This window comes from Emydura macquarii, unplaced genomic scaffold (assembly GCF_026122565.2).
Source record: "Emydura macquarii macquarii isolate MOO-44397 ecotype Brisbane River unplaced genomic scaffold, CSIRO-AGI_Emac_v2 contig_629, whole genome shotgun sequence".
Taxonomy (NCBI): domain Eukaryota; kingdom Metazoa; phylum Chordata; order Testudines; family Chelidae; genus Emydura; species Emydura macquarii.
In genome coordinates, this window is record NW_027130766.1 from 8,242,828 (window position 1) to 8,253,475 (window position 10,648).

The 10,648-nt window shown below is 38.9% G+C and overlaps 1 pseudogene; it reads right to left on the reverse strand.

Annotated features, from left to right (window-relative positions):
• Window positions 1–7,652: 7,652 nt before the first annotated feature.
• Window positions 7,653–10,210, reverse strand: LOC137148315 (keratin, type I cuticular Ha6-like; annotated as a pseudogene).
• Window positions 10,211–10,648: the final 438 nt, after the last annotated feature.

A 10,648-nucleotide genomic window follows, 5' to 3' on the forward strand; every position in this document is an offset into this window, starting at 1 on the left:
AAAAATAATCCCAACTATACATACCAAATGATGGGGTGTAAATTAGCAGTTACTACTCAAGAACGAGATCTTGGAGTCATTGTGGATAGTTCTCTGAAAAAATCTGGTCACTGTGTAGTGGCAGTCAAAAAAGCTAACAGAATTTTACAAATCAAGAGGAAAGGGGTAGCTAATCAGCAAATATCATAATGCACTATATAAATCCATGCTACGCCCACACCTTGAACACTGCATACAGCTCTGAGTCACCCCATTTCAAAAAAGATATATTAGAATTGGAAAAGGTACAGAGAAGGACAACAAAAATTATTAGGGGTAAAGAACGGCTTTCATAGGAGAAGAGATTAAAAAGATTGGGATGATTACAGATTACAAAAGAGGCAGCTAAGAGAGGATATGACAGAGGTCTACAAAATCATGAATGGTGTGGAAAAAGTGTACAGGGAAGTGTTTTTCATTCCGTCACACAACAGAAGAACCAGGGATTACCCAATAAAATTAATAGGCAACAGGTTTAAAACAATCATACGGAAGTACTTCTTCATACGATACACAGTCAACCTGTGGAACTTGTTGTGGATAGTTGTGAAGGCCAAAAGCATAACTGGCTTAAAAAAAGAATGATATAAATTCATGGAGGATTGGTCCATCAATGGCTATTAGCCAAGATGGTCAAAGATGCAACCCCATGCTCTGGGTTTCCCTAAACCTCTGACTGCCAGAAGCTGGGACTGGACAACAGGGATGGATCACTTAATAATTTCCCAGACAGGATACTGGGCTAAATGGACCATTTGTCTGACCCAATACTTTGCTTAAGAGCCTCAGCGTGGGACCTTGTCGAAGGCTTTCTGAAAGTCCAAGTATGCTATATCAACTGGCACTCTCTTGTTCACTCATGCTGACACCCTCAGAGAATTCTAGTAGATTGGTGAGGCATGATTTCCTTAATAAACCTAAATCCTTCCTCCAAACACCATTGTCTCATCAATGCATTAAGAACCTGCAGTTCTGTTTGTCTAACTGGCCCTGCATGTGGAACTGGAAGCATTTGAGATAATGCTACCATGTAGGTCTTGAACTTTAATCTCTGATCTAGCAACCTAAATTTGGCATCCAAGATCTCTCTCCTACCTTTCCCTATGTCACTGGTACCTACATGCATGTACCATGACCACCAGCTCCTCCTACCACTACACATAAATCTGTCTAGATGTATTGAGAGATCTGCAGTCTTTGCACCCAGCAGGCAATTCACCATGCAATTCTGGTCATCACAAACCCAACTATATTTCTAATAATCAAATCCCCTGTTACTATTACCTGTTTCTTCCTGCTAATGAGGATTCCCTCCCACAAAGAGGAATCCTCAGTGCGAGAGTGTGAGAGAATACCATGCCATCATCTGGAAGGAGGGTCTCTGCCCCAGCTTGATGTTCTTGGTTATGAATCAAATGCATACTATGTATATGTGGAATTATTCATAAATATATTAATAACACAGGTAACATGGGCAGCTTAATAGGGTAGCCAAATCCTGCATTTGGATGCTCAGATAAGCACTTAATACCTACATTATTTTTATGCATCAGTTCAAGTATCTGAATGCAAGATTTAGATTGTTTAATAAAGAAAGGAGCACAGGTTTGAAAACTGAGCTTTTTCTATGAGGAATATTAGCAGCTTGTTTGCTTTGATATGGATTCTGTACAGAAAAAGTAATCTGGATATTTGGATCACTGAGGTCAAACTTATTTGAAAGGTCTGCTTTTGATTTCATCCTACAGATTTTATTGGATTAGGATAAGAACACCAACTGTGAAATCTGGGCTCCACTGAAATTAATGGCAAACTCCTATTGACTTTAATGGAACCAGGATTTAATTCCAGGTGTTCAAATTCCTGCATTAATACAATATATCATCATATGTGGGATCAAAATTACAAACCAAGGGTCAATCTTTATACATGGGTTGTAAAGGACAGGGAGAAGACAGTGTTCACAGAACTAGCTGAGGTGAGAAAAAGCACCTTGTGTTAACATCGAGCATTGACCTTCCCTCTCACTGTTTTTTATGGTGTCAGGTTCCAGAGGCAACCATATGAAGCCCTCTGTAACAAGTAGGTCAGTTGCCATAATGCAAGTTGCAATCTTGGAACGTGTGCTTAAGAGTACTTGAGGAGGAGGACGTAAGATCATTTAAAGTCAGCAAGATCCAAAACATTGAAACTGAAAATCCATCTTTAAGACTTTGTGCACAGACATCTTAACATCTTGGAAAACTGTATGATCTTATGTGCCAAAATGCCCAGACACTAGAATCCTCCCTGGTTTTGTTGGTCAGTGCATAAGCTAAATGGAAATAGAGACTGTTGCAATATCTGTGAATGATCATCCTCCAGCTATGGTACTTCTGGCAATGATATCCCATGTCATTAGGTATTGCGAGTATTTTTCAAAAGTGTCAGGGGGGTGAACTTGGTCAAATCATAGGGCCCAGTGGACAGTACCAGCATCTCTGCACAATATTTTAACAGATTAAATGCTGGTAAAATAGGGTTCTGGCAATACTAAGAGAAAGGCACCAGTGCGCCACTCTGCTCTGCACCAGTAGAAGACCTACTGGGCTTCATTCTAATAGCTTCAGCTATTCGGCCTGTGTTTATTGGACCAATCTAAGCTGTTTCCCTTTTAAAAATGTTTTTCAACAAGATGTGTTTAACAACAATTGGGTTGTATGCATCTTAAAACCATTAAATGGAAAGTGATGGCCTTTGATGAATGACATCAAATCACAAATATATGTCAAATGAAACAAACTATTTAAAAATTGCCTGCATGCAAACATTGCCATTAAAGGGCTTCCAGTTTTGAGCCGTGTGTGTGTATGCAAGTGTCTCCTGCTCTTACATAATTGATGATTCATGTTACTATAGATATTTCCAAGTTTTCAGCCCTCCAAGTTCATAAAGGATTTATTGTGTATGAGTTATTGAAAGACATAATGGAATTAGTGAGTGATGTCATTGCTCTTATCATCACCAGCCTGAATACCCTGCAGTGAAGGTTTTAGCCCTTTTATTGCACACTAGCTAAAACTGCTGCCAAGCCTCTTTCCCATGATGTGGAACCCATTGTCTTGTCTCCCTTTTCTATTGCAGCTAATTGAGAAGGTAGCAAAAGAGAGTCTCCAATACCACTTACTAGCTGTCAGCATTCACCAGATACTCGTATCCTGCCTCCAAATAGCTTCAGGGTGAATAGAAATGCTTAGGTCTTTCCCATCAGACTGAACCCAGGCAATCATTATTGGGAAACTGTTCAATGACCTCCAAAGCCTAGCATGCAGTGTCCCACTGGGCTCTATCCTTTTACTCCTATTATTTAAGGTTTATATGAAACTGTTGGGAGAGCTGGTGAAGGAGCACAAATTCAATTTACACCTAAGTCTTACATCTGCTTTATATCAAACATAAATGGCGCCATCTCCCAGTAATAATGGAATTGTCAACCGATAGCAGGATGGTTGTGAGTACAACAGACATAGATTTCACGGGAACTGGACCTAGATTGTGGAACTCAGCTCTTCAAGAGATAGGAATGATCAGGGCCTCAAAACCTTCAGAATTAAATACAAAATTATTTTCTTCTACTTAGATTTCCCACAATAAATTCATTTTACACACACACAGGCACAGAATATACCCACTTACACACACAAGCAAGTATATATATATTTTAAATGGTAAGCTAATTAAGTTATTTCATCAGACTGAGATGGATGGAAGAGATTTATTTCTATTTTAAAATACTTGTGTGGTGCTCAAATGATATTAAAGTGGGACTATATAAGAACATAGATTAAAATAAATCTCAAGGACCATTTTTCAAAGCACTTGCTTCCAAGTTGTTTTCCTTAATGAGCTCTGAGGCCTTTGTTACAGCTATAAATGTTGCCTGGTGAAATATATTTGTTAATTAATTACATTATTCTAAATTAATATTACTGAGAGTCAGCTCTCTGAGTGATACTCTAGTTAAGAATTTGTTAGCCCATAGTTCAAATCTGAGATCGTCACAGAAAAATCTCTCTCTTAAATTGTCTGTATATACCTTAAAGGAAGACAAAATATTATTCAGATAGTGTTGATAATAATAATAATAATTAATAGCATTTAGCACTTTTATTTTTTTTAGCTACATCTGATTCTCCACGGCCATAAAGCTCTTGAGGGAACTGACCCTAGATGTATAAGTTAAAGATGCTCCCCTGTAGCTCTACCTTGTGCTGGAGCTAGACTGCTCAAGATCAGAGAGCTGTAAACAGCTCCCTGATGCACCTTTCCACCCACCCCCAAATCGATTGTACCCAAGCAGATCTTGAGTGGGATGGAGAATATGCCCCAAAAAGCTTAAAGACCGGGTTTTCAAAAGTGGCTCCTAAATTTGTTTTTGTAACTTTAGATACTTCGGATGGCGTTTTGAAAAGTGCTCAATGTGACCTGTCTGTGCCTAGGGTAGTCACCTGAAAATGCCAAGGTCATGGCAGGCTGCAAAAGGAGAGCAGATTCTCCCAAACAGGTGGCTAACACTACAATAAATTCACCAGCCAGTCACAAACCGTGCTTCTGATCCCCCCCACAGGTTATCAAGAGCTAAAAACAAGAAGCTACTCAGCCCCCTTATTGTATTTCAGTCTAAGGCCCCCAATTAGCCACTTGGTCCAGTAAAGGGATAAGTTATTAAAATGCTATTCCCTTTACCAAAAAGCTTCTCCTGATCCACAAATGGTCACCCACATTATTCTCCCATCAGCTGTAAAATGCTCCCAAGTACCATACCTAGAACAAGTTTCCCTCAAAAAGCACCCTCCCTTCCAAGAGTGATGTCCAATTTACAGTGTTCAAAGTCTGGTCATTTAGTGTTAAGAATTACCAGTTAGTAAAATAAAAACCCATGATTTTTTATGACGACCTGAACATTCTTAGATTCCCAGAAGATGACGAGAGATGGGATCATTCTTTCTAGAAACAGTCCAGCATTTCTTTTTTCTAAGGGAGTGGAAGTCTGTGTATCTTCACATGATTGCTCATATTCAAAGCTGCCACTCTCAGTCAGAATGGTGGGGTTGTCTTTCCTTTCTCGTGTCCTGCATAGGTGCTGTCTTGGGAGTGCAACTCAAACTATCTTCTGACTAGGGGATTTGAAAACTGGTTCTTCAAAATTTGTATCCCATCCCTTAAACCACTTTGGGTCCCTGTATCCACATTAGTATTCTACTAATTGTAACAATCCTACATGTCCAATGTTTGCCTCAACATAAACAAACAAAAACATCTTCACAGAGACTAAAATAGAAACAATGGTCTTCAAGGGAGTTTGGTTTATATAAAAAGGTATTGTTAGCACCATCTATTGGTGGAAGACGTAGAAGTGAAATAATTCTCCCTAAGTTGCTATTTCCAAATGGAGGGGAGTAGTGTGGAAAGACAGTGTATTTGTCCTGGATAAGGAAGTTTTTTATTCATTTGAATTCTTTAAAGTTGAAAGTTTTGTATTTGTTATTTTATATATGAGACAAGGTGGTGAGGCAATATCTTTTAGTGGACCAACTTCTGTTGATGGAAGAGACTAGCTTTCGAGCTACACAGAGCTCTTCTTCAGAAGTAAAAATACTTCCTCACCCACCTTGACTCTAATATTCTGAGACCAACAAGGTTACAACAACACTGCAAACAGCTTATTTTATATATAGTCTTTCTATTTTAAATTATATTTTAGAAACATTTATTAGTTTGAAAAAGAACAATTGATGGCAATTCCTAGAAGAGTTTGTTTTGTATTCAGACCCATAGGACCCAAGAAAACAAGTACAGATGATTTGTGAGGTACAAATGATGGCCAAAATATTTATGGAGCAGGATAAACTTGAATGAATACAGAGTCCGTTCTTTTAAGCCCAAAACCAGCAGTCCTCCCTCAAAACTTACTCAGAAATAACTCTTATTGAAATGAATCTGAGTTTTGCATAAGTAAGTTTTCAATAAGGACTGTCAGATTTGGCTAATAGTTCCAAATCCTGCTACATACCATTAAAATATTTTAACCAATACTTAAATTTAATTGGTCCGGAAGCAAGACTCACTGGTCTGTAGTTCTCAGCATCATCCTTAGCATTTAGAATGAAATGTTCCAGACAGTGGGACAGACGCAAACAACTGCAGAATGCTGTTGTTTCATATTAGAAGATTAATCCAATTAAGCTATTTTGTAACAAGAGTGGCTATAATACAATTACACCCTCTTATAACTGGGTTAAAGATAGCTCTCTATATTTTTATGCTATTTGTTGAAGTTTCCAGTAATATCACTAGCAGTAGGTATTGCTGGCACTTTTATCCATTCCTGATGAGGGAGGGATCCTTACTAAACAGACAAATACAGGAACATCATATAATACACTCTAATTCAGATTTCACTGATTGTACAGGATTTAAACTCCCCTTTGTAGAGATTTCTCAGAACTAACAAAAAGCTTTGAATTTTCTTTTTAAAATTCTTCCCATGTCATATTCCCATTCAGAGTATGTCTTCTTTCTTTTGGGTATATGCATCATTACATGAATACAAAGTTGTTATCTTTCCGAAATAAACTATGTGGACAGAAGGTGGCACTAACAGCTAAGGTTTGTTTTCTGTTGTTTGCTGCACAAAATCAGTGATTGGTAAAAGTGAGGAGAGTTAAGAATTGCTGGCCAAAAATCAAAGCTATTTAGTTTAACCTAATCATGGATATATGGTAAGGGAAAACATGACTTCTTAGTATCCAGTATAACTCATAACTAATAATACGTATATCAATTCTGCTCAATTTTCAAGTTGAAATGGAACTTTTTAGACTGGCAGTTTTGTAGGTTAAACTAGTATATGAAAGTTAAACTGTAGCCTTTCTGCTTCGTACTGTGGAGTCAGAACTTGGCTAGCAGTGATGTTGATGGTTTATGAGATGGAATATACTCCATCTTACTCCATGATAACTATACTGAGCTTTATACTGATACCAGTGACTAGACATAATGTGTGAAATACAGGCCATCCTAAAATGGGTGTTTTGCCATTGACTTCAGTGGAGTCAGAATTCCATCTAGTGCTCCTCATCTCATGGCTTCAGAAGAACTTCAGTAGTAACAAATCATTCTCTTGGTTAAATTGGATAAGGCACATATTGATCTGCAACATATAGGCTGAGGATCCATGGGCAAGACTGCAGAAACCCTATAGAATCTAGGCCATATATACTACTGTGCCACGTGGATCCAGGTTTCTCCACATTGACTTTCTCCTTGTCGTGCTGTCATGAGTTCTCTATAGATGGCTGCCTGTTAATGGCGCAGGTAGTGTAGTTTGATACCAGAGTGTTTAGTTAATGCTTACTCTGAAGTGGGAAAGAAAGCAAGTAAGAAGCAACGTGGTGAGTGTGAAGTCCCTCTGTTTCCTTATCGGCCCAAATCAACCTACAGGCTACTTTGTGAGGAGACACTATGATTACATAGAGGTTTAAGGTTTCATTTTAGCCCTATTTGAGTACCAGCTGGCTTCCCTAAACAACTGAATGTAACATCATATATAAGGGCCGCTTTCAGCTAGTACTTTATTGAAGTTTATCTCCTTCATCTACAGTTGCCAAATCATCGCTAAAACTAGGAATAGAAACTATCATTATGAATTCCCTTGATGGATATGAGATTCTGCCCTAGAGATTTTAATCTTTCAGGGTTTTAATCAATGTTCATGCCAAATTGTTTTTCTTCTGGTGGGCAATAAATGGGAGAGATTCACGTGAACATTAATGAGCATTCTACCACAAAGAGTGTGATGAAGTGGAGAAATGGCACATTGGGAACCTGGAGACTAAAAACAAAATTATTTTGGGTAGTTTGGGTATGAGGTAAATAGATGTCACAGAAGTCAGTTTGAAAGTGGAAAAATAAAAAGCAGCTGAGATAAGCATGAAAGAAAAAATAAAAAGCAACATGAAGAATTTACAGTAAAATGCTATATAGTAAATCTAAATATAGAGAGCTCAACTGAGCAATTTGGATCCTTTTCCTTTTATATTGGTAAAATAAAAAAAGAAATGGAAAGCTGGGCTGTCTTGGAGTGCAAGAGGATTTTCCTTTGAAATAGTTCATTTTAGGATATGTCTACACTACAGCTGGAAGGTAGATACCCATGCAGGCTAAAAATAGAAGTGTCAGCATGAGGGGCTAGCTGCCTTCAGTACAATCCCATATGTCACTCTACATACATACTTGGGCAGCTAGCCCCTCCTGCTGCTTCTGTAGCTGCAGCTTCATTTCTGTTATCAGTGCAATAGCTCGATCAGAGCTAGAGGGTATTTGTACTCAAGCCGGGAATTGCACCTTCCTGCAACAGGGCAGACATACCCTTAGAGGCATAACCTCAGCATCCAGGACAAGACTTCTAATACATACCTGCAGTCCTCTCCATCCAGCAGCCTGTGGTAAGCACTGATTTCACAGTCCAGCTGTCACTAGGCTTCCAGGAGGACTTTGTACTCGCAGTTTTGGCATTCTATGGCAGGTGGAAGTTCAGCTATTTGTGCTTCCCCACTGCTGATCAGGCAGTGGAGCTCTGATAGGTGGTTGCTATAGCGAGTTTCTGTTTCTGCCAAGGTGTTTTCCAGAACAGCATTCTGAGATGGAAAAAAAGTGGAAGTAAGGAATATTATTATTCACGCAAGCCAGGTCGTGCAACCACAATTACCTGGTGTTTGCCTGCAATTTACAGACAGACCCACTTACTCCTGTTCAATTCTTAGTGTCTGGAATGTTCTAATTTATAAAAACAGATGACCTGTCACATGCCCTCTTTCTAACTACATCTTATGAAGATGCACTTAACCGGGAGGCTCCCCGTCTTAAATTATGCCTTATTTTGAGAATGAAATAAACATCCACTAAAGACTAGGCTGAGAAACTTTTCTGTTGCTAATTTCAAATCCATGCCATCAGAGGTGAAATGGCAGTGCCTTATTCTCCCTGTGCCACAAAGCAACTTATCACATATATGACTGAAGGCTGGTTGCATTTACAGTGTAGGAAAACCCTCAGATATAGCAATAAGTATACAGCCACCAGTTATTTTGGGCTTCCTGTACAGTGTTGTGTTATATATGCCTGTTAATTCATTTTCAGACATTCTAAAGATGTTGTGAGTGCTTTTAGTGTTACATACAATTTTGGGCCTGCAGGTCAATTTCCAGAGCCTGAACAGTGTGTTTTAGCTCAATGACCTCTGTCTGTCAGATCTGCAGCTGTTCTTCACTAGAGATCACTTCCTTATTCCGTTCCTCTATCTGAAATACAAATAAGATAAAAGGAAAGTCAGATAATGGTGGCTCCACTTTACATGGCAGTCCGGTACCCTTTGGGTTTGGAATTTGATTTTGATTTTGTCCACCACAAGATACCCACCTGGGCACAGTACCAATCCTCAACTTCACACCAGTTCTTTTCAACTAAGGTCTCATACAAATCACTGGAAAGGCAGAGTGATAACTAGCAAGATTAATTTAAACAAAAAATGAAACATTTCCTGTTCCATATGCCACTTTCAAACTATTATGGAGGGAGAGAAGCTTTAAAGAAGGAACACTCACATGCACACAAACACATACTTAGGGGACTGCATTGAAAAGAATTAAAGACTTTGGCATATATTAATTTTCTCTGACCCCAAATTCAGTCTTTTCCTATCAATGATACGCATTAATAAATAAGTGACAAATTTATGAAGATAAAGGATAAGTTTAGTTCTTCCATCATTTGCACAATTTTTTTCATCTAATCTCAAAGTGTGATTTGGTTTTTTTTCCAAGACAAGGGAGAAATAAATACAGAATTCAGTGTGTCCTGAGAACAGCCTCTGCATCACTGGCACCAATGCATGCATTGGTTATAAAATACCCTTGTAGGCCATTACCTGTTGTTGGAGTGCCTCAATGGTCCTGTAGAAACAAATGAAGTCAGTACATACACAGGCGATATGACATTCATGCCACTCTTGGAACTTGTATTCTAGGTTGGCATTTTCCTGTTCCAGGATTCTCACTTTATCCAGGTAGCAAGCAAGTCGATCATTCAGGAACTGCATGATTTCCTTTTCATTGCTATTGAAGCCATTCATTGTAGCCTTCCTTGTAGCCATAATAAGAGCCAGTTGAATAGGTATTCATCGGTCTGATGAAAGGTGATGGGCAGCTGCTGTGCGGACAGGCAGTTGGTTGGCATCTATTAGTAAGGGAGGTCCCTGGTTGGCAGCTAACAGACACACTGCTACTAGTTGAATAGTCAGTTGGTAGGCAACTTCTTATGCTGGGAGAGCAAGCTGAAATGCACTTGGCATATGAGATGCTTGGAGCTTTGCAAGAGCCCTTGGGAAACCCACAAGAGGGATTTGGAGTGCAGCCTTTGGAAGTCATAGTGAAAGTAGTTTCGTGAGATCAGTTAAGATTTCAGTTTAGTTGGAAAGCCCTAGTTACCCAAATTTGAAAGCGTACTCCCTTACTGGAGCTTTTATATTTTGTGGAGTGGGTGTTAGTACATTTCAAAGGCTTTTCCCCTT